The sequence below is a fragment of the Aulonocara sp. 'chitande type north' Nkhata Bay genome, linkage group LG1 (genome assembly GCF_057382095.1).
Source record: "Aulonocara sp. 'chitande type north' Nkhata Bay isolate Kocher_YH1m ecotype deep benthic linkage group LG1, A_spYH_male_GT1.1, whole genome shotgun sequence".
Lineage (NCBI taxonomy): Eukaryota > Metazoa > Chordata > Actinopteri > Cichliformes > Cichlidae > Aulonocara > Aulonocara sp. 'chitande type north' Nkhata Bay.
The window spans coordinates 25,571,244-25,594,896 of record NC_141344.1 but is presented as its reverse complement, the minus strand read 5'-3'; the positions used below and the strand labels follow the sequence as shown (position 1 = coordinate 25,594,896).

The 23,653-nt window shown below is 37.9% G+C and overlaps 1 protein-coding gene across 2 annotated transcripts in view; it reads right to left on the bottom strand.

Moving 5' to 3' along the window:
• Positions 1–1,056, bottom strand: part of pcdh17 (protocadherin 17) — a 67,388-nt gene extending 66,332 nt beyond the window's left edge. For both annotated transcript variants that reach the window (XM_086290345.1, XM_086290335.1), the window contains exon 1: positions 290–1,056. The gene's annotated coding sequence lies outside the window, so the exon portion shown is untranslated. The remainder of the gene's footprint in view (positions 1–289) is intronic.
• Between the last annotated feature and the right edge of the window lie 22,597 nt (positions 1,057–23,653).

Below are 23,653 nucleotides of genomic sequence, written 5' to 3'. Positions count from 1 at the left end.
TACACGCATTAACAAATCCGCATAATCCGGATATTTAAAATGAGCCTTATAAAAATTCAGAAATGAGCTGCCAACATCTCAGCACAGCCGTGTAATTCTCTCCACTCGTGCTCTCTGCCTCTCTTTCTCCCTCTTTCTGTGAGAGAGATTCATCGCTCCTTGGAAGAAGACGAAGAAGCTGTTGCATCCGCATGCATGGGGATGGTTGCGAGATAAGGTTTGGAAACGAGCAACAGACAGCGGAAAAATAAGAGAAGAGATGTCAAATGATTACAAATATATAACTTACCAAAAGAAACTGCGCAAATAGTCCAAGGATAGAACTGTACAAAAAAAGAAAAAAAGATAATAACAACAAAAGGAGAAAGACAAAAATTAAAAACAGTCAGTTCCAGCAGGGTTTAGGGAGAGTTTCGTCTCCTTAGCCCACTTCGGTAGGTGCCACCCGTATCCTCCTTCTCCTCTTTGTGAAGAGGGAGAGAGGGGGGAAAGCCACAAGCCTCCAATGCACACGCAGGCTACAGTGCAGCGCAGTGGAAATAAAAAAAAAGTGCTCCAGAAAAGTATGACTGTAATGTCAATGAGCTGAAGTCCTCTCCGCTGTCTGATTAGGATGCAGCGGCTCGCCTTCTGCCTGCAGTGAGTCACCGTTCTTCAGGAAGGAAAACTGAGAAATACTCTACGAAGAAGAAGAAAGGAGGGGAAAAATCCAGATGTGTGGTAAGGTAGATCCAAAGTGAATATTTGAAAGGCAGTCAGTGTTTTTTCCGCCGTTCGAGACAGCACAGAGTTACTGATTCCCGTAGTGGCATTTTTGTCCTTGCCCGTCGTCCCCGTCAAAGTCCACGCACACACACATGCACACACACACACATATATTTATATATATACACACAGATACACAGAGAGACAGCTGCTGAGGTGGTCAACAACAACGCCGCATTCCGGCACAAGTCTCCCCTATATCTGTCAGGAAATGTGTGATTTCCTTCAGCACGCACGCACAGTCGTTATTTACTATTTCGCACACGCAGCACAGCCCTAAGCCCACGGAGCGCTTCCTCTCACTGACTGAACTCCGGACACCGCATGGTGCATTAAACATTGTCGCTACTCCTCTGGCAGCCAATGAATTTGAAGAGGTGGGAAGAGAAGGAGGGGATTCAAAAGCCGCTGTGGGTACTGACTACAAATGATTGGTGGCTTGCAGTTCACCGGTGGCGGATGAGTTTTTTTTCAAACCGCACTTCATTGTTGTTTACAATAAAGGAAACGGTGCGTTGGGGAGGGGGGGCAGGCTCGCCGACATATGCACTGGGGCCAGGATGAAGTGGTTGGAAGTGTCCGTTAGAGCATCAAAAAATAACAAGACGACAGATTTGAATCCAGTGGAAGTAAATTTCTCTGGTACAGAGAGCAGAGACCTCCCTGATCCCGACGTAAAAGCGCCAGTTTAGTTCTTTGGTGCACAACTGTCTTAGTTTTCTTAAGAGGGATTGTGAGTGTTTGGGAAGTGCACGTTTTAGGAGCTACTTATTACACTTCGCAATTACCGGTCTCCTTTCGCGGTTTTTATTTAAAGTTCTAGCTAGAGGCTTTATTTGCCGTGCCACCTGAGAAGCAGCAGAGATTGCGTTAATCATTTCCTATGTAATTAAAGCTGCTAAATGTCTAGGCAACTGTATGATGGGAATTTATGATACATTTTGAATTAAGGACTGCAGCAGGTAGCCTATTCGATAGTGACAGTGAACTGTCATGGCTGTTTCAAACGAGAACAATTAGCAGTAAATGTCCCCTAAGCAGTGGAACAAGGGCTAAGCTGTTCAGTCATAAGTAAGAGTATGTTGACTATCTGTGCTTTTAAATGTGTGCTAGACAAAATAAGGAATTTAAATAAAGCATTTCAGACTTTAGGAAAATGTGATGTGCATTATTATTATTTTTTAAAGCCTTTCTCCCTAGCAGCATCGCAGACAACTAACTCAGGCAATATTCAGATTCAACAATATTAATAATACAATTAGCTTTTAACTGCAAGCTAACTCAGAGACACTTCCACCTTAGCTGGGTCAGGACATGCATTCAGAAAAACTGATTAGAAAAAAGTAATAAAAAGTTTTCCAATCAACCCACTGTGTCACACTGTTGCTCGTCATCATCCGTCCCACGGTTAGTAACTGGTGTGTATCTGCAAAAACGGCAGATTACAGGTCAAGAATTTTCAGTGGTACTTTTGGCTCAACTATCGCTTCATCATCACTTCAGCGCCAGCAGAGCTTCTGCTTCGCCAGGGCTTTACTAAACCTTTCATTTGGTGTTGCTATTTCAACACGTCAGCTTTGCTCAATATAATCATGTATATACATGGGTCTCAACCTCTTTGACTTTCCCGCTGACCTTTCTCCCTGACAGGGGGAATGACAAAAGTGTCAGATACGTTCAGTCAGATGGCGACCAAAGCTCATTATTAAACAGCAGGTTTGATGTACTAATGTCAAGATGTTGATAACTGATGAAGGGAAATGTCACATCATTGTCTCTATCTGTGCGCTGTGTGTGTTTGTGTGGATCTGTGGTGCATATTTCCACTCCCTCACTGTGGCCTTCTTTAAACTTTCTCATGTGGGTGTTCACAGAATTAAGAGTTGACGTGGTGGACTTGTACCAAGCCAGTTTTTTTCTTCTTCTTCTTTAAAGTCGATTGATTAGCAGCATTCTCTGAAATAATTTCTACATAATTCAGCCTGCTCTTGAACTGAAGTCGAATTAGTTGTTTTCCTCAAGACCGCATTGTCTTCACCGTTGGGTTTTTCATAATTTTCCTAAATAAAATGATTGCTTTATTTTGCTTTTCAGCTATGAAATGCTACGTAGTGAGCTCGAACAATGTCTGGAAAATCACCTGCCTTGATGAAATGTCGCCAGTGCTGCCAGAGATAAACCCAGCCATTAGCAGCTTTCTTCATTAGCCCAATTAAATGGCCCTCAGGAAATGCACTGACAGAAACCGTATTTGGAATGGGCTGCTGGTGAACAGCTGCATTAAAACCCTATTTTGTAAATTAAATTTCAATCTAATGGCAATAGCCTTTCTTCAGGTGATAATAAGAGGAAGAAGGCCTCTTCCTGCCACACTGTTTAACACATTTTTTTTAATTCCCTTTTCCTCCTTTTCCTATAGTCTGATTCCCCCCCCAACAATGAAAAGTTTAACACTCCTGCCACTACAAAGAAATTTAAACCATACGAAGCCAGAGTTTGTTCTTTTTCTCTGCTACCTCTGTCAGAAGAAGAATGGAGAAAAAAAATTTTACACATGGAGAGTTTTTTCCAGCAGCAAACTGTCACCTCTGTCACCACTACTTTTTACTCGGCTGTTGTTTGTCTCCCACATAAATTCTTGCCATGTTGCCATCTGTATCTATGTCTCTCTTCTTCTTTTTCTTCTTTACGCTGTTCATCTGGTTTGCCACATATAAGGAGAGGGGGTGTTTACATGACTTTGCTGGGGTTCAGCAGGAGAGAAAAGCTGGTTTCCTGTGTATCTATCAGCCCACTGTATGGCCATATTGGGTGAACGATGTATCAGTAAGGCTTTGTTTTTACTCACATGACGGTATGAAAGCTTAGAGCTTCACACTGATGATGTTTTTTAAGGAAATGTGTCTCCTTTGTTTTTCAAAGAGATAAGCCTTCGGCACTGTACATTAGCTACAGCACCCACCCAGTCTTGCTGCTCTATAAATATTAATCTCTTTCCAACAGGTCGCTTGCATGAGATCCGCTTTACTGAAAGTTAGTTCAACCTGCATTTGACCCCAAATACTGTATATTTTACAAGTTAATCCCTGAGTGTCTAAAAGAGGCTGTTGAAGCGGTAGCTCTCTGCACTTTAACGGCACAACATATCCTCAAATTGAACAGCAAAAAAACTATAAAAAAAATGCGCAACATAAAATAATACCCTTTCAGCTTCATTTGTTTTTGTCTTTTTATTCTCTGTTTACTTGCAGTTCTTTCTCAATACCTTAGTATCTAAAGGTAAAGTGTGTGTATGCTTCAAATGAAACACGTTGTTATTTTTAAGGTAAATTGTGGCCGTATTGAAAAGCAGGGTGAAAAAGTCAAAGAAAAGGACACCATGAATTTTGAAAAGGAGATAACATTTTTAAATTCATAGTGAGTCACTGAGTCTTAATAAATGTAATTTAAAACACAGCCCTGATGTAAGAAGTTCATTTTAGATATCAAAGCTGTAGAACCCAAGTTCTACAACCGTGTCATGAGCAGAGCGGGACGGCAGTGTCAGATACCATTGATCCATTCAGCAAGATGGACAATGTGGGCTTAACTCACTTCTGTAATGCTTGGGCCACAGGAAACACTGTTTCTGTGTGTTCACCTTGCAAGAGCAGCTCCCCGACCTGGAGTATCATCAAACCTGAAGCAAAGCAGTGATTTATGCAAACGAGATCATAGACAAAAATAGTGAATTTCTAATTACTGATTTCTAATTCATCAGTAAATGGGCCGTGTGTAACAAACGCTTCTTTTACTGTGGTTGAGCACAATCTGAATCTGTTTGTGTGCCTGTTTTCTCTTTGGTTTAATGTGTTTGTCGACCAAATGTTCAGTGTTTGTACGGGTCGAGAAATATTTCCTGATCAATGCTCGTAAATGATTCTGCCTTATCAGTGAAGAAGCTTTTTTGTTTGTTTTGAGATTCTCACTTGTGAAGCAGCTTGAAAAACAACGAGTTCTCAGGTGGTTTTTTGTTAGTTTTTCTCTGATAGGAAAATAACACGGATGCTCTGTAATTTTACAGCTATAACCATTGTTTTATTGGAATAATGTTTGTCAGAACATGTGATTTTTTTAAAAATATAGATTCCTAAAATCAACGCTCATTGTTTGGACAGGACTTAATGAAAATAATGGCCACAGTTTTAGACCTTGGTGTGCTTATTATGAATTTGAACAGGGTTACTCTAATGAGTAATCTTCATTGCAACTATTTCAATGAATTCATCAAATAACTGGGTACATTTGATTCATTTTCCTAATTTTGTCTAACAAGTATTTGGATGTGGGTAAGAAAGTCAAAATGTCCTCCTCCTGTTGACGTTTCCTCAAGTTCAATTTTGAGCATTTCTGTTTTGCCAGGCGGGCTTTAATCGGGCAGAAATGTAGGAGTCCTGTACAGAAGAAAAAAGATTTGACTATCCGAGAAAAGTCGAGTCAAGTTTAACAAAAGATGCAATCTCCGGCAGTGAATGGGGCCTGTCTAGACGCAGAGAAAGCTTCTGATTAGCAGCAAGATGTGTGGAAGAAATGATTCTCGTAACATGTTTTCCTTGCCGAGCTCCTTTCTTGCTCAAATATCATGCCTGTAGAGGCAAACATACAAAAAAGCTAAAGATCACAAAGGCAAAATTTGCACAACACAGACATTCAAACGGACTCTCTCCATGTATACTGTTACAGTGGTGGATGCTCATGTAACCGGTGTGATTCTGCGTTGTGTCTGTTAAAAAAGGTAAAAGAAAGAAAGGCCTCCAAGTAAATCATTTGCCCACTCCAGCTCCTCTCCCACAGGGGAATTGTAGAAAAGGGCTGGCATTTATTTTTACATTAAACATAAAGTATGAATTTACACGTAAGATATTTGACATAAGATAAAACAAAAACAACATGAAATCCGACATACCTGATAAAAAAGGTAACAGAAAGAAAGGCCTCCAAGTAAATAATTTGCCCACTCCAGCTCCTACAACCAAATACAAGCAGTGGGGAAGAGGGTTAGCTCAACCCACCACAACTTCCAAGCTAGCAAGGAGTATATATTCATGCTAGCATTTATGGCGCCTAAAACACATTTATGATACACACATACTACACACTTATAACATCTTACAAAAACAGGCTTAATAATGACAATAATTGAACTAAAATCGCAATCAGAAACATCAGGGTGGCTAAATATGAATTATATGTGTGTTTTAAAGTGTTGGGAAGAAATGACACCCACCTCTCTCACAGGGGAATTGTAGAAAAGGGGAGAAGCCAAATGGGTACACTGTATTTATAGGGTTGCACCAAAGAAGAAGAAGAAAATAATGAGGAGGGGCTCTAACTGATAATGAACATAACTACAGGCTTAGAGGTCCTAAAAGTCGGGAATAAAAGGAATGGTTTGTGTAATTATAACAAGATGTGATTTATGACCCTGTTACACTCATATTAAACAGTTTCAAACAGAGTATTTGGACTACTAACCCAAATTAATATGTTTTCAACCAATTACAGTTTATTTTGCTTGTATATGCTACATGTAGCTAGTTACTCCCAGCATATACCTTTGATCCTATATACACACGCCTGCACAATGACTTTTATTCACTTCAAAGTGAAAAGAAAATCTGTTGAATACATAACAAAACAACCGATACAACCACTTACAGCTTCCAACCTTGGGAAGCTGTGGTTTTGCTTATTAATATTAGCAGAGATTAATTAAAGCAACAATCGTGTGTTTATTAGACGGCATAAAGGGCTTACTGATGTGATAGAGTAGCCCCATGAGAAACAAGTCACAGGCAAAAGCGTTTCATCAACACTTATTAGCAGGACTGAGGTTTTTTTTTTTCCTTTTCTTTTCTGGAATGCTGACAATTTCAAACTGCTCACTCTAATAAACCATCATTCGCACATGTTTGTTTCACAACAGCAAGGACATCACAATAAAGATGGTGATATTCAAATGATAGCAATTCGAATGTTCGCACTAATGATGCTTCTGGCAAATAATGCATAAAATGGCCTTAAGAAAGTGATACTGTGTGTAGTCTATAATTAAAGCTGTTTAAAGGCACACATTGATGTTGGATACAGATCTGAAATTCCTGACTATTTTTTCAACCTATTATCTTTCTTGCTCTTAAATGCAACACATTAAAAAAGTCAAAACTATGCATGTTTTAGTTTTGTATTTTAGTCCATAGAGCCATTAAAAGGACTCTATCAGTCAAAAAAAGTTTAAAAACTTCAAGCTTAGTATCACATATCATGTCAAGCACTGTTGAAAAATGACTGTTACTATACTTTCTCAGTCTGACTTTGAGTGCATTCAAGAACCATAAGTATTTCAGGAATATATATACACACACAGCACAAATGGACTGTTTTTTATCACTTGACTCATACACTGTGCTGAAACAATAAACTAGATCATTTGATATACTGATGCTGATACTTCTGCCAGTGTTAAAAAAAAACTTGCCAGCACAGCTTTATATGTTTAATGCTCAATCTTACCATCTTATCTCAGTCTAAGATAATACTAATTTCAGATGGTGTTGTTTCCTTAGATTCTTGCTTGCAGGGAGACGTGTTTCTCAGTGACACTGAATAATGTCTATACTGTTCAAGAATATACCCAGACTTGTTCCTCCGTTTCATCCGCTTAATCTAATTTATATTGTAAAGGACAGAAATAAGAACATGGACTACTTTACATCAAAATAGGTCAAAGTGATTTTCTACTGCCGAGATAGAATCATGTGGGTCACTGCATTATTTCTGGAAATTCAGACAGAACAAGTGTTGTAGGATTGTTGAAAATTACCAACCAATTTTATATAGGTGACCCAGTAGAGTGTCTATATTTGTCGTGAATAGGGTTTACTGTATTGGCGTGAGGGAGAGGATTTGTCTCTCCCTCTATTTCACGTTTCATCTCACCATATCTGGACTTGATCATCTTTGTTCTCTCTCGCTGTTACATGCCTGCCAGTATGTGTAGCTGCCCATGCCTGTCAAAGCAGAGCTGCGGCATTACTGCCGTAACTTTTCATTTAAGAAAAAGAAGCACATTTTAATGGCTCACGGTTTTGGTGTCAACCAAGCAGTTTCAGGTGCAGTGACTATTAATCATGCTGGATATCAAATGACTGATCTCAGAATTAAGCCCAGATATCTTAATTGTGCTATTTTACTCAACACCACTTCTGGGTAGCGCTGTCATTTTGATTTTAACACATTGGGGATTTGCAGGCAGGATTTGAGATTTCTTCTTTGGTGTTTGGCTTGACTTGGACTCAACTGGGCCAGCTCAATTTGTCTTGTCTAAGGCGATTTTGACTCTAGGGATGTTCACAGTATCACCCTCTGTAGCTAAGAATGTCTGTCTCTTCCTTTTTATCGCTGTCTCAACTGCTACTTCTTGCTTCTTCCTTTTTTCCCCCTGTCTGCGCACTACAGCGACCACTCCTACTTCTGCTTCCCTCTCTGCGACCTCTGTCTCAGTCACCCTGTAGTGAACAGGTGTATCTGTCTCTCTCCTGATGAGTTTATTACTCTGAAGTGTCTCCATAGTCCCCGTGGACCCCCTGCCTCCTAATACGCTTATCCCTCACAGCTTATGTCAGCCGGAGTGGGTGGTCTGATAATGCTCCACTTGATCAAGCCATCCACATCAGGGTCCATCTGGTCCGCAGTCACTTCGGTCAGCTTGCATGTCAGTGGCTCGACACACAGACAAACACCCATATAGAGTAACCTCCCCCTCAACTATTAAAGGTGATGGGGTGACACTGCAGTGTGGAGTCAGTGATAAGCTCTGCAGACCTTTGAAATGTTTCTGGAACCTCTTTTTTTTTATTGTCAGTGAACTTGTATGGAGATTAATGCAGAGTGACTCAGCTTGGTTCCTTCAACACATCAAGCTGCCTAGCTCTCAAGAGGAATCAGGAGGGAGTTCATTGCATATACAGCAGCTGAAAGAATGAATTCTCAAGTCACTCTGAAAAGGTATTCACCATTTTTACAATTTAAATAGGTAAAGCTTTATGTTTATCAAATAGAAGCTACAAAATAAGTTTTTTTGGTATTTTTTTTTCTTTGTGGTTTGATTTGATTTTTTAATACATCATTGAGGCAGTTTTACTGATTTCAAATATAACCTGGAGCATTGTAGGTGATGTGGGACAGCAGTAGAAAGAGGAAGACTTATGTTTTCTCCCATTTCAAATACAAAAGGCCAGCTGGTTTAGCAAACATCTGCTTAATAGGATACCCCACAAATCCAAAGCAGTGTTATCATTCATTTCAATTTTTAAATATTTTTTGATTTTGTCTTAAGGGTCATAGTTGTTAAAAATTATCCTGAAAAAGTAAATAAAGTGAGAGATAAGACAGTTCCTGAAATGGCCACTTGGGGTAGGCTTCAGTGGAGAGTTAGTCTCCATAGAGTCCCATGTTAAAAGGTCCAATGTTACAGCAGAACAACAGCTGACAGCCTGGTACAACTGCACAGGTAGTGATTAAAGGTGTAGCTGCCGTCTGTCTTCTAAAGCAAGTCACTGATTGTGACTTCTCGACCGTGTTGGTGACAGCGGTGGCTTTCATGCCATTTTTAATGCAAATATCTGACAATATCGACTGCCCAAGGAGTCTGTTTTCCAGTTTCTGTGAGTCAAAGTGTGCTTCAACCGTAAAGGTTATGGATGCTCCTTGCTGATTGCTAACTTAGTCATCCATGCACCGGGCCAAAACATGTCATAATCCTAGAATGATGGCTTCAGTATGGAACCACATAAACCCATGGGTGGTGTTACATGTGTTTTCGATGCAGTTTAGGATTGAAATATGTTGAAATGTTCCATAAACAGAGGAAAAGCAAAGTTGCATTAAGGCTCATAACGTGGCTTCACTGGTATCAGAGTCAAATGTTTTATACGTACAGTACCCGAGTTTACAAGACTGCATCTTTTTTACATTCATCATCTCACTCTCCACAGTATATAAATAACAGCAAGCTAACACTTGTACTGAGTATTCCACTGTGGCTCTGTGCTATGATCCTGGACAGCAAAGGCAAAACAGGAGGCTTTTTTTTGCTTTGTGTTAAGCAAGATGTGATACCAGCCCCCACCACCTTGTCTCCCTTCCCATCTCTCACTTGTGTGTGCGTGTGTTTTTCCCCCCTCTGTCTTCTACTTGCAAACGCCTGCCCCTCCACCTTCCCACCAGGAGATATCAAAGGGCCTGAAAGCAAAACAAAGATTGCTGCCCATCCCTGATGGAGCAGCGCGGCGCTCGCGCTTAGATGTGCATCACGCTCAAGTTAAAGTGCACCACCTGATTCCCTCTGAACTGCTGCAAGTCTTTGTACACTCTCAAGGCCTTGAAGTATGCATATGGGTTGTGTTCATCATCAGTAACTGTAAACAACAGCAGGAGACAACCTTTTGACTTCATAAAGAGCCTACAGGTGCTACTTAAATGTGATGTTTCACACACAAACTAGCATCAACTGCGGTGCTTACATTCAGTGCATTCCCCACAAGCATCTTAGTGATTTACTGAACCAGAGCTGCTCGCACTCGCCTAAGATGAATGGACTGAGTAATAATAGCTTATTTACAATGATTCAATTTATGTTGTTTTCATTATCCATTCCCCGTGTTTTCAGCATCCACACAGTCCTCATCAGCTGAAAAAAACAAAACAAAGCACTCTATACTTTGCACCTTTACTTTAATATCTGGTTGTCTATGGCAACCGCACATTACCTCCTTTTGTGGATGCAGAAGATGCACACAGCTCACACAGCCCCGTCAAGTCTTTTCTCTCCGTCCTTCATCACATTCACTACAGACATTTTAAACAGTTCTGTTTCATTTGCATCTTTAACATTAACGGCCCAAGTATTAGAGATGGAACATCCATCTGCTGAGAGGAGCGGAAAGGCAAACACATTAACACCATCTAGTGGTAAGCCTCGAAGAGCCTTTCTGAGCCTCTTGTGTCCCGCTGCATGAATACACATGAGTGCTGCGCTGCTTCACTGACAGCCACTTTATTTAGAAGACCTTTAATAACACAACCACATTCTCTATTTTGCCTTTGGTCAAAATATTAGGAACAATTTCACCCCACACTGCAGAGAATTTGACCTCAATAAAACATAAGCACTCCCGGCTTAATATCACCCATCAAGCAAAACTGCCACGAAAAGACTGTTGCTGTACTTTGCTTTACATTTCACTTGTTACGAACAAGGTCACCAGTGAGTGTATGTTATTATGAGCTGCGCTACCATAATGTATATCAGCAGATAAAATAGGATCTCAGAAAATGAATTAAATTGTCTATTCTGGTACACTATCGTCATGCCTTGCAGATAAGTGCTGTGATTAAGAAAAAACTAGAGCTAATTAGCCAGATAATAAAGAATTCTGAATGTCAAGTAAATTATGAATTCACTTCCAGTGTGTTCAAGCATTTATCTTCAAATGTGTCCTTTTTAAATCCCCCTTTACCTGTTAGAAATTGCCAGTACTCCATGTTTATATAATAGATGAACCCATTTGCCGGGGTATTTAGAGACTGCTAATAAGCCTTTCTTCTAAAAGTCACGAACCCATCTCCAGACCATCAAAGACATCAATGCACATAACCAGCTTTTCTGCGCACATGCCACGGCACTCTCCTTCCATGATTAGCAGACATTTTCTGGTTTGTGTTGCTCATGAAGATGGGGATGTTTGTTTAAAACTAATTCCATTTTTGGAAGGTCCGACTTATAATTTGGTTGTGTTTCTTTGAGCGCAGGATTGGTAGCAGCAGACTGAACTTCAGCAGATTAAATATTGAATCTGTCTGGGATCTTGTAAAACCAGCGCCTCACTGCCGTTTCTCTTTGGTATAGCTGTCACGTTTAAGTCCATTTTCACTGCCAAATGTTAAAAACTCAACACTGTAAAAATAATTTGACATTTGAGTAACAGCAATTACTTCTTATTCAAATACTTTTCAGATTTTTGCATTACAGTTCCTTGATATAAGAATCTGACTGCTCTATGTTGGTGCAGTCAGTTTTTAAAGTATGTATATTGTTGAGTTAAATGAATAAGAAATATAATATAATATTAGAAATTATTCCTACTAAAAATTATTAACAAGCAAACATGGCTACAAAAACTGGAAAAAAGATCCTATATGAAAGACTGTGTTGTAAAACATAGAAGATGAATAAGAAAGCAACACGTATAAGTGGTTCAAACTCACAACATGTATTTGGATGAACTGACTACTTTTTCTGTGCCCCTTTCATTTCTCTCTTCCAGTCTACCATTTTTTTTCCATCTCTAGTCCTCTAAGACCTCTGATGAGGGCCACGCTAGAAGCATGAGTAAACATGGCAATTTAAGGACACTGCATGTAATTGTAGTCTTCTGCTAGTACAAAAGGAAGAAGGAGGCATGAAATCACAGCGTGATATTTTTTGGGGTCTTATTATGGACACACACATGGAGAGGGTAGGAGATAAAAGGCAAAGAGAGAAAGCAGGGAAACATGTAGACTGAAAAAAAACTGAATTTGCAAATTTTTGGAGGCCTAGGTAGCTTATTTGTCGAAAACACAGCCTTAACTCCGAGAAATTAATTTAGGAAAGTATGGCAAACCTAATGGGGATGCTGGGTTCTGTTCACAGACAAGGTTTTGAATACTGCAGAGTAGTTTATTTTTCCTATATGTATATTATGAATCAGGACAGATGCTTTTGATAAGGAGACTTCCCATAAAATTGAATGACACCAAAACATGAAACACCAAACTGTATAGGTCTTTATCAGTTTTTATTTTTGAAACTTTAAGAGCTACTGTGATATGCTGCTGTGTGTCTTCGCTTTGAAGTTTCATAGCCAGTTTAGACAGAGACCTCATGTCAACACGCTGCACTCTAGCTCTCTCCATGGTGCTGATCTTGCTCACAGGTGGCTCTTGCTGTGCGCTCTCTCTCTCTTTCTCCTTTGCCCAAGCCAGCGTGAAGGCTGCAGTCAGCTGGAGGTTCCAGCCAATAACTTATCATGTCTAATCACTGAATTCACTTGTTGCCAGGCTGTTAGTGTTTCCTGTTTGCTGAGTCTTTAGTTCACTTTTCACGCCTCCCTCTGCCAGAAATTACCCCTCTCAGTTCTGCCGTTTTCAGCACAGCCTCGTTAGTTGTTGTGGTTTCCGTTTGCCAGGATTCAGGTATTCCGCCTCCTGTCTTGTCCTTGTGTCTATGTCAGGATGACGCTATTAACTTTCTCTCTCTTTTTTAAAAACTAAGGAATCAAACATTTTAAACTACCTGCTTTTACATTTTAGTGACAAACCACATCTCTTGTTTAAAAAAAAAAAAAAAAAACTAAACTAAAGACACCAGTGACCTCCTTATTTGAGCCTCCCACATGCTCATAAAAAGGTGGTCAGAATAATTCAATGGGCAGAATTACTGTAAAAATATGAGACCATGTGATTTTGTTTTTGATCATGGCCACTTTTTTTTTTTAGCACATTCACTCTAACCTTATATATTTTATTTGCTTAACTGAGCCAGTTATACCCTTGTTATTTAGCTAAAAAGATGGTGGAAATGATCAGTAATGTTGAATGGCACAGAAACTCATTAACAGAACCACTGAGACAATTCAGATCTCCTATAGGACATTTTGGCAGTGTTTTGTTATATTTCTGATGTGTTGTTAAAAAATAATTTACATGTGATTACCGAACACTGGGTGTCAAACTCCCTTTCTCTTATTGAGATGCACTGGATTTGTCATTCTGTCAGGAAATGATCTTTTTTTTTTACCCTTAAAGGTGCATGATATGCATTTTGATACACAACAGTGAAAGTAAAAGGACTTCACCACCTAAATATTGATGGTTTAGTGTGCTGATTTTGGCAACTCACAGCTTCACCTGCACACCCTTGCCAGTGCAACTGCAAAGATTGGCTTGATTTCAGTTTTTTTTTTTTTTTTGTATATTAGACTAATAAGTGGGCAGATTTTGTTATTTATTCATCACATGGAAATAATGCTGAACTTTGAGCTATCTCAAACCTTGGAGCTCTGTCTACTGGGTGAATGCCCCCCACAGTTTTCTGTTGTTTTACTCAAGGTTTCTGTCACTTTCTCTTTTTGCCCTCTTTCCCTCTTTTGACACTGGGACTTTTTCTTGTCACTGTCTAAGCTACATGTGGAGAACAAACACATCTTCCTGTTTTGGTTGTGTTTGCGTTGTATTCTTGTAGGTAAACCATCTAAGCGATAATTCTATAGGCACCTACATTGTGCAGTTAAGTGCTGTTTAATAAGGATTAGAATAATAAAAACTTACCCAATGCAAATTTAACGAAGTGTTATTTTTTAATTGCACCTTCTTCTCCCGCCGCCTTTCTTTTCTTTCTTTTGATGTGCCACTTTACATCATCCAAATCATATACAGTGATGCTGTTTTTCTCCTCTGTTGTTGATGCTTGTTAAGTTTGCTGCTTAAGTCTCTTCTTTCTTTTAGATTTGCTGCCAAGTTTAAGTTTATTTTTACCTCTAATTACTTACCTATTTTTAATTATTCTCTTTATTTATTCATTTTATTTATTTACTGTTTTTTATCCTGGGAGAAGCCAAACCAAGTTTCATTGTACTATGTATAATCTATGTATAATAATAATAACAAAGCTCATTCATTCATTTATTCATTCAGTTGTCACAATCTGTAGGAGCAATGTTTATGTGCTTTTGTCTGTTACATTACAGACAGCTTTTTTAAAATGTCATCAAAACACTTAAAGTAGAAGAGCCCTTTCTTCATATAGCTCTTTCTTACTTTAATAATATATCCTATTGTAGTGTACATACATTATGTCCAGTGTTTTAAATGGACACTGGAGCACTAAGCCTCAACATCAAAACAACAAAAAACTTAAGAAAACAAATAAGTGTAAAGAAATAAACTGAGAATACAGGACGTCTGTAACAGGTAGAATTTGTAATCACTAATGTATGATGTGTACAGTTCTCCAGCTCTACTCAAACTAGAAATAATAGCATTGTTTTTACGAGAACACTGATGAAAAGGGATTTAAACCAGAAAATTCAAAAGCAGAGAGCGCAGTCTCACTTCCGTCTTTCATTTGAGATTCTTTTGTGAGGAGTCTAATGAGTCATCATCATCGATTTTACTGAATTTTTTCTTTCTCTTTTTAAATCCTAAAAATGTTTTGTTTTTAAAAATACTGATCTTTCTCTCTTATTCTGACGGTCTGCCAGACAGTTCCTTAGCAACCGAAAACACACATTATCCCTCGACAGCATCATCCTTTACACTCCCAACTCGGTCCTCAAAAATACATGCGCATGATGCAGCCCTTCAGCATCTGTTTCCCCAGGTCTTGCGTAAAAGAGGCAGAAAATGAGTCTCTTCTCTGATGCAGGAGCATAATGCAAATAGCTCCCAGAGCACAGCACACCACTGTATTAATAAAAAATAGAAGCCAAAGAGGTGAGCACATGTGACCCTTGACTCTTCAATCCTCCTTTGTCTTTCCTTATATTACCACCTACAATCACTAGTACTTCTCATTAAAGGCCGCCTTCCATTAGAGTGAGTCAGTCTTTCAGAATCCCTGTCTGCAAAGCTTGTGTAATTTTATTCCGACACTCCTAAGTCTCTTTGAATCATCCTTCTATTCAAAATGAACATTTCTAATTTCTAACATACAAGTCCAAACAAAATAGAAAATTAAAAAAGCAGCTTCTACTGTCTAAACAGTAAGGTAAAGCATAAAATATTTATGTGGAAGAATTTATCTGCTTTATAAAAATCCAGCAATAATTTATTCAAAAATGACTTTAAAAAGCAAATAAGATGCAATTATTTGTTTAAAGGTTTCCTGCTGGTTACAAGAGAGACACCAAAGATGCTTTTGAACACATATTCAGGTGCACTCTGCACAGATGGCTATTATTGTTATCATAGTGTGTACATTTGCAAAGTGACTGAGATAAACAAAAATAGCTCACCTTTGTAAACTAAATTACGACTTGTATCAAATTTTAATAGATTCAACCCACAGAAAAAGGAAGAAACAAACAAACAAACATTTAAGCAAACACACTCACCAACCACTTAATTAGATACACCTGATCAATTTCTCCTTAATGCAAATATCTCAGACGTCATCAAGCAGCTGTTTAAGTTCAAACCAAGAATTCGAAAGATGATTTAAGAGACTTTGAACGTGGTGTGCTGGTCAGTGCCAGATGCACTAGTCTCAATATTTCAGAAACTGCTGATCTGCTGTGGTTTTCCCCACACAACCACCACTAGGGTTTACAGAGAATGGTTCAAAAAAAGAGAAAATATCCTGTGAGCAGCAGTTCTCTGGGTGAAAATGCTTTGTTGATACAAAGAGAATAGAATGGACAGACTGCTTGATAGGAAGATAGCAATAACTCAAAAACACATTTGTTACAACAAACTTAAGAGCATCTATGGATGCATAATATTTCAAACCCTGAAGCTGATGCGTTACAGCAGCAGAAGGCTGATAGATAGATAGATAGATAGATAGATAGATAGATAGATAGATAGATAGATAGATAGATAGATAGATAGATAGATAGATCACAAAAGCATACCCTCCTTAGTCCCAGTACGTACTTAACAGGTTCAGTACAAGTGCAAACTCAGTACACCAATCTAAAGTGAATGGGTATATATGACAGGGATGAAAACAAGAGAGCAGAGTAAATGGTGACCTCACTTGATTTATAGCTTCTCTTCCAGGACTGAAAGGCCAGGTGTTTGGACTGCTGTAATCCTTGTCTCTCTGTCAAAGCAAAGGCACACTCCTGCAAAGATGCCTTTTAGCCCACCTGGGCCCTTATTGGATTACCTGTGCTTTTAAACAGAATTACTGCCATTGTCAGGTATTTTGTACATGTTGGGTTGTGATTCATTGTTTGTACTTGTGGTAACTTTGGTTTTATCCTTCGTCTCTGCAATAACTGAACAGAAATTGTCTCGCTGTCTTTTCAGTGTGCAGGCTGACACATGATACTCTGAGATCTTCAGAGAACAGAATAAAAATCAATAGAGGACTTATTGAGAACTTCAATATAGGTTATCCATGACTGTGACAATATTGGCTTTGCTGCTCTTAGATCAGCTCGTTTGGCTATTGTTATCTAGGAAAAAGAATCTCTAGGAAATAAGTTGTTATATATTTTTTTCCTGTTATGGAATTGAAGCCCTAAAAGAGTTTGATCTTAGTTAAGACTTGATTCATGTGTATTTTGTGAGTTTTTTCCCCACTGTTTTGATATTTTGACTTTTGTGGATCCACTGCACTATAATGGGCCACTAAATCCATCCTGCAGTGTTGCAGAGATATTTTTATATGCACATTAGAGGAATGCGCTTCAGCTTAGACTATTTTTGCTTTCAAAGTGCTGTGTTACACACAGCGATGCATAATGCACAGTGCATCATCATCATTCTTGTGTAATGCACATATAGATGTGAAGTGGTTCCTCCGTTAAATGTTTAAAGGTCAGAGATTAAGCCTCAAGTTTCTTTCACTTGCTTTGATGCAACATGCTTAATGTTCTAAACAGATTCCCCCAAACAGCTCAAACTTGCATTAAAAAACCCCAAAAGTTTTCTCAGTTTATTCTTTATGTTGTTCCATTTGGGCAAATGACTAAGAACAACCGTCTACAGATTGATCAAATGTTAGTTTCTATGCCTTCAGTTTATTAATTTATATTTATCATGTGCAAATCAGTTATCATATGCCAATATCAACATATCAATAGCCCATGTAATCATTAAACTCATGAAGTGAAGTAAAAAGTATAAGCCATAGTAGTTAAACATATTTATTGAACTTGAGTGCAACAGAGTTCTAACAAATTGGAACATAGAGCAGCCTGCTGAGATGAACATTTTATGTGGCCAAACGTCTGCCCACGAAGAGGAAGAGGAGTAAGGATGTGTGGCAGTGCAGCAAGAGAAAGACAAAAGAAATGAGCAAGAATCAAAGTAGAATTTAAAACCTTCTACCCTTCAAAGTAATCACTTTGATACGCAAAATCAGTAATTATAGTTTTGCTGAAGAAAAAAGTGTCAGAGAGAATATGCAGGAAAAGATATTTGGAAAATTTTAATAAGATGAGGACACTTCTAGAGTCGACTCTTTCTGTCAGAATGCATAAACATTTTGACCACTATAGTTTACACAGCGTTCAAGGAATTTGTCATTTTGTTAGTAAAAGCATTCGCTGATGCAAAAATGTATTTTTTATGTCTAGTGTTTCGCTGCATGAATGAGCTGTTTTGGGAAATGTATCTTCAGAACTTCAAAAATGTTCAAATAAATATGCCAAAGCAACTGAGATAAACACTATTCACTGTGATACGTGATAATATTTAGTTATTCTCGGTAAATAAATGTGCCAAAACTGTTTAGGGAAAAAAAACAATACTTTACCCAAAAGGCTACAACTTACCCAAAACCTTTTTGATCATAAAAACATTTTAAAAATGTATCATGTACATCAGAATTGGTTCTTTGGTCATATCAGTCCTTCTGCTGTCAGACCAACAGACCAACTGGAAATACTTATAATAGTAGCTTTTTGCTTTTTATGAAGACATTTCTGTTTCAAATCCATGAGAGTCTAGTTGGACTTAAATTCATGTGAATTTCTGTTAAATGTGAAGCAGCAGTTTCACAGTTTTTACAGTTTTATTACAGTTAAACACAGTTAATGAATGTAGCAGATTGATGGCAGACAGACCCCATCTTATTGCTATTCCATCCCTGTCACGATGCACGATGCAAGTTGCTATAAACACAGCTCCTGATCATGAGTGAATGCAGACCTGCACTCTAAAAAAAGATCTGCTGGCTTAACGTAAAAAAATTAAGGTAACAATTTGCATGGATCTTTTTAAGTTACTTCAGCTTAGCCACTATAGCGTAAATGCCACAAGAGTTCTCTAGTTAGGCAAACTCTATTCCTTACGTACAAACAACATGATTTGCTTTGTCCTCTACAAGCTTAATTAAGTTGAACCAACTTAATTTTAATTGTTTAAAAAATTACTCCATTTAGTTATTAAAACGTATTTTTTTACTTTTATTCTACTCAGAAATATCCATGCAAATTGTTACCTTAATTTTTTTGAGTACTAGTAACTTACAATAACTTATAACTTACAATTATACAATAAATTACACATTGAAATTCCAGTTTTATGATCAAACTGTTTATTAGAACACCAGTCCACCATTCCAGACTCATTGACATTTCAATAGCAGACAAAATTGTTGCCTCCATAAAATAAATGACATAAAACACCCCTGTAAATCTGTCTCAAAAAGACTGAACATTTTGACAGTCATGCTCTGATTCAAGTTTGTTTGTGTTAAAGTGATAGTTTAGGTTTTTTTAAGTATGAAGTACATTGTGAGTATATTACACACAGTAGACAGCAGTCAGCACATTCCTGCCACCAACACGCACGATAGGCTCAGTTTGTTTGTGTGACTTTGGTAAATCTGAACTAACCCGAACTAACACCAAAGTCACCAAATAACACAATTACACTTACTGATCAAGGCAGCAGGAGACCAGCAACTCCTGTGTGCTGTCAGGTAAAATTGCTGTTTTTGTCCATGGACGCTGGTGGGCCAGAGCGATTGAAACAACAAGCAGTAGAACTTCTCTTTCCTCACAGAAAAGGCTGTCTGATAGCAAAATAAAGCAGTAAACATATTCTTGATATAATGTACATTTAAACTGACATCAGTTTTATTAGGATGGAGGCTCATCTTGCGTGCCGGTGGCCCCGTCTGCTTCTCCGTAGGTGGAGCTTACTGACTGCCATCTACTGTGTGTAATACACTCACAATACATATGTACCTCATATACAGCCTCACTTCAAAAGACCCGAGCTATCCTTTTAAAGTGCATTATTTTTAACTAGGTGTACTTAATGCTCAACGCTCAACTTTACACCTACTGCCTACTGTAAAGTATGTAACACAACACATTGCAAACAACAGTGGAACATTTCCCGTTTAATTTGAGGATAGCCTCACTCTTCACATTTTTTAGTACAACAGTTTACTTTTTAGTGACATTACCTTAGGACTGGCTTTCAGATCATCCAGCTCGAGGAATATCTTTTGAAACACTTCAAAAGTGTTTTTCAAAAGTGTTTTTCAGTTCTTTTGGGTAGCTGAGGTTGAGTGCATATATCAGCCCCATTAGCAAGGCACAGGCTCTGGGTACATCCAGGTCTGCTAGGACTTCTGTTCCTTCAAGTATGATCCTTGCGCTGGCTGGATCAGACGTTGTGGCACCTCTGGTTACAATCTTCATCACTTCATTGGTAATATCCCCGCCACCATCCTGGTAGATCAGAATCAATATAAATGTTTTAAGTAATCATACTTATACATGAGAGTAACACAAAATAGGGCTGCAACTAACAATTTTCTCGATTATCTGATTATGTCTGTGAAGGTTCTCTTTGCAAGCTCCTTTGACGATTATCTGATTAGTTGTTTGGTCCAGAAAATGTCAGAAAATGGTGAAAAATGTCAATGTTTCTCAGAGCCCAATATGATGACCTCAAATGTCAAACATATTCAGTTTGCTGTCATAGAGGAGTAAAGAAACCAGAAACGATTCACATTTATGAAGCTGAAACCAGAGAATTTGGACTTCTTTTTCTAAAATAATTACTTAAACCGATCAATCAATTATCAAAATAGTTGCCGATTAATTTAGAAATCAATTAATAATAGATTAGATCGTACCTCTAATACAAAGTATAGTCATGTCTGATTTACCTGCTCTTTGAAGAGATCCTCCTCCTTTTCCCTGAGATACACCACTAAGCCACAGATAGCGACCTCTCGCCTTCTCTCCACAGAATCGTCCTGTGAATAAGAAAAAGAATGTCGAACTGCTCTTCGAGGAGGATGGGTTTTTGATAATTACATCCAAAAAAAAAAAAAAAAAAAAAAAAAAAAAAAGGATTGACTTTATATGGCCTGAACTGTACCAATTATAGATTTCCAGTGATAATCAAAATAATGAATTGATCATTTCAAAGAGCCATTTCTCTGAAATGATCAATTCATGAACTTGAAAAATCCAGGTAACAAATAGAAAAACTGCAAAATCTTGCAAATTACTCTGCCAATCATGATCCACATCACCTATAATTTGTTTTATTATTAAGTATTTATAGTTTTAATTGATATTTGTGCCTCAAGCTCTAAACAATAATTTGACATAGTTGAGTTGTAAACAGCTACCTTTTAAGACTCAATATCACCTATTGGAAAAAAAAAGTGGATTATCCTATTTGAAATAAACTACATTTCATTCATTCATACCTCTAGCAGCATGTTCTGGATGCGCCGAATGCGCATTTTTTCAGCCCCACCTCTTGAGGACAGCAAGGACATTATTTTCTGAGAGTACTGGTCCAGCTTTGCCATGAATGTTGTCTCCAGGTTAACAGTGGTGATCCTTCTGAATTCTTGGTTTATCTGTATAAAAAAAAGGCACAAATAGGCACAACATGTTAATGTATACAATTTACTTTAAAAGAATACATACTGCAAATTATCTTATGGAAAAATATTTACCTGAACTGCATCAAAAAGAGCAGGCCATCTTTCTTTCAGGTCATTGATTTTTGGTGCTTGATTGACAACTTCCTGCCTGCGAATGGAGAATGTTATGTTATGTTTCCAAATCAAAGATATTTTTTCTTAAGTGATACAACTGCGCTTATGTATCTGCAGTTAACACCCAAAAGAGCAAAATTATATTTTATGTGCTAATGCACACTCAATGTAATGTCATTAAAACAACTAGTTTATGAATGTTACTTAAGATCTTTCCTGTGGCGTTTCTACAACATGGCGTTCGCTTCCTCGCCCGCGTTTTTTGACTGAACTTTGACACAGGCTGTTCTTCAGCTAGGGCTCAATTAACAAACTTCAATCTCACATAAAAATAACTCTAGGACTTAAACATCAAAATGCATCGATGTTAAACCGAATGTATACTCAGTAACCTACATTTGTTTAGTCATGAATGTAAAATGGCCCAGCCTTTTGCTGGTCAAACCTTCATCAACGCTGCAACGATTTCAAAGTAGAAAGAAGAAAAACATGTATTACCCTGTCTTTGCAGAGTTAAAACTACTGCTACAGAAGCTCAGTGTCAATTAACACCATTTGGCTGCCACCGTAAAACAAAACTTAACAAAGACTAATGTTACGGTCGAATTACTTCACAAGTTAGCCAGAAGTGTAACGTTACTAGCTTATCACCACCACTCGCCGAGGAAGAGTTTAGTGTTGTGTAAAAAGGATTTCTTGCAGTGCGTGTTGATAGAGTTAAAGTTAGAGTTATTAGCTGCTGTGAATAAAACAAGGCAAAAAATTGTACTCACCACAAAGCTTTAACGTTTGATAATGTTCCGTACAAAATGCCGCTTCTCTGCTTTCTCTCTTTGCCTCCGTTTCTTTCGATCAGTGGTCTGAGAGCACAACATGTCCGGGCAAGTCAGCCTTGTACTCAGCTTTTAAAGGACGCTTACGAGATTTTTAAGTTGTATTAACTGAATACACTTTCATGTTAAGTTAACACAGAAATGTCTGTTCAAAATCGATATATTACTGAGCTAAGACTGTTTTCTTTATTTTCATTTCGACCAACTCATTAAATTAAATTATCAACTGATTACAATGTGTACATGCAACAAACTTAATTTTTTATGCAGAAAAAGCTATTAATTTTAAGCTTTACTTACTAACCCCATGAATCATTTTTTAGAGTGACCTGGTTCCCAACCACTGCTCTCACTTTGGTGACTGTAGCACAAAAGAACACACCTTGATCCCAGACTTTAAATCATAAATATTGTTTTTATTAGTAAAAACAGAATTTCTAACATTGTAAAAGCAGATGCATCCCTGATTTAATTATTAATTTATATTCTGAGTTTTTAAATATATCTTAAAAATATAGCAGTGTGAAAATTACACTCAGCAAAACCTTTATTGGTTACAATTTAATAAACCAAAGATGTAAAGAATTCTGCATCAGTAAGGTTACAGAAACAGTTTTTAACTATTTTAGTAGAGCAGTGAAACAGTGGCTCTAGTTCTGGCGTGGCTACACAGATGTGCATGTTTCTGTGTCTGTGTGTACCTGAGGTAGAATGAAAGTCCGTTTTAGCATTCCGAACAATGATGGAGAGATATTTAAGCTTGCATCTATTTTTCCCATTCTTGCAAAAAATCATAAAATTTCCACAAGTAGTGTTTTTTTTTTGTTTTAAGTTTTCAGATCCTAGAATTGTTGCTGTGAATGTGAATGCAACAACAAAATGCAAAACGTGAAATAATTTCAGTCACTTTCCTTATGGCATCGTAACAAAAAAACATAGACAAAGACAAAGCATAGACAAAAAAAAGAAGAAGAAAATGTGCTGCAGTGCCTCAGTAGCTACTTCCAGTACAGTCCCACAGTCCATGTAATGTGAGTGTGCGACTGTGAGTGGAGGAGTGATTCACAAACTATGACTTCAACATTTCGAGACATTTCATTAGAAAGAGAGGATACTGAAAATCCCTGGAGTATCTAATAGAAACACATTCTGTCAAAGCACCAAGGCTACATTAACTATGGCTGCAGAACTACCTGTCATGAACTTTACATTGCCACTATTGCATTATATATAAAGAAGACTCTAGTCTGTTTAACAAGAGAATCAC